Raw genomic sequence first — 1,065 nt, 5'->3', positions numbered from 1 at the left:
CATTTCATGTCATCAGCCCCACCTAGACAGATTGGATATTACTCAGTGGAGATTCTACCTACCTTTATGCCCTCTGGATCTAGGTTCCCTCTTGAAAGCTTGTAAGCCAGTCACTTCTTGCCTTTGTAGCCCCTCCGCGCCCCATTTTGGATAGCCAATGTCCAAGTTGCCCATCCCTGTCTACTCTGTGTATGGAGGGGGTGGGAATGATCCTTGCTGTAAAAATTTGTTCCTTCTTTTGAGCTACTGCATCCATAGGTGTAGGTCACATTCATCAAATTGTATCAAATACTCTTTTTTTCCCTCTTCTTTCTTCTTCTGGGTGAGCTCTGATCATCCAGTCATTGAAGCCAGGTCAAGTGGGTATTATCTGCAAGTGTGAGTGTTCTTGTGTATATGCTCTCTCTTCTTATCAGCTGTACGCTTCATTCTCCACTCTAGTCCTCTGTGGCTATGTCACTGATTCTGGGCCCAAGAGTCTCCAGGTCTTGCCACACTGCTGAGTTCACAGGAGTCACAGTTGTACAGCTTAGCTTGTAGCTTCATTGCCTTTTTTCCCTCACTTCCCCTTATCAGTGACAAACATGGTCACCAATCAGAGCATGTATTCCCACTGAGTCTTAGTCTTGGAAGGGGGTTTGCACTGAGGGGACCTGACCACTTCCCTTGATGTCTCCTGGGTAAACAACTTGTTTTTGTAGTAACAGTTGGTCTGCCTATATTGTTTATTTTTCCTGTAGGTCTTTTATTTAGAGAAGTATCTTCTGTTCTTTTAGCTGCTCCAGGCTGGTCTGCTTGTCCTTTCAAGTGGAAATTTCTCTTCTCTGAAGATCTGGATGTGGCTCAGGCTTCCACCTTATGTAATGCAGAGGCTCCAAAGGAAGCCTCCTTCAGTTGGCACGTTGTAGCCCTATTTTAGGTATTCCAAACAGTTATAGGCAGAAGACGGACTTACAAGCTTTCTATGGTGATGTTTCTGGCTATTCCTTTCTCTCCCCTACCAGTGTCTATTTTATAATATAATGCAAGGAAAACCAAGATTCAAAAGACAGCCAAGCATCTTAA

Source organism: Chrysochloris asiatica, unplaced genomic scaffold, assembly GCF_000296735.1.
Source record: "Chrysochloris asiatica unplaced genomic scaffold, ChrAsi1.0 scaffold00009, whole genome shotgun sequence".
Classification (NCBI taxonomy): Eukaryota; Metazoa; Chordata; class Mammalia; order Afrosoricida; family Chrysochloridae; genus Chrysochloris; species Chrysochloris asiatica.
The sequence above is the reverse complement of the archived record's forward strand: the minus strand, read 5'-3'. Positions refer to the sequence as shown.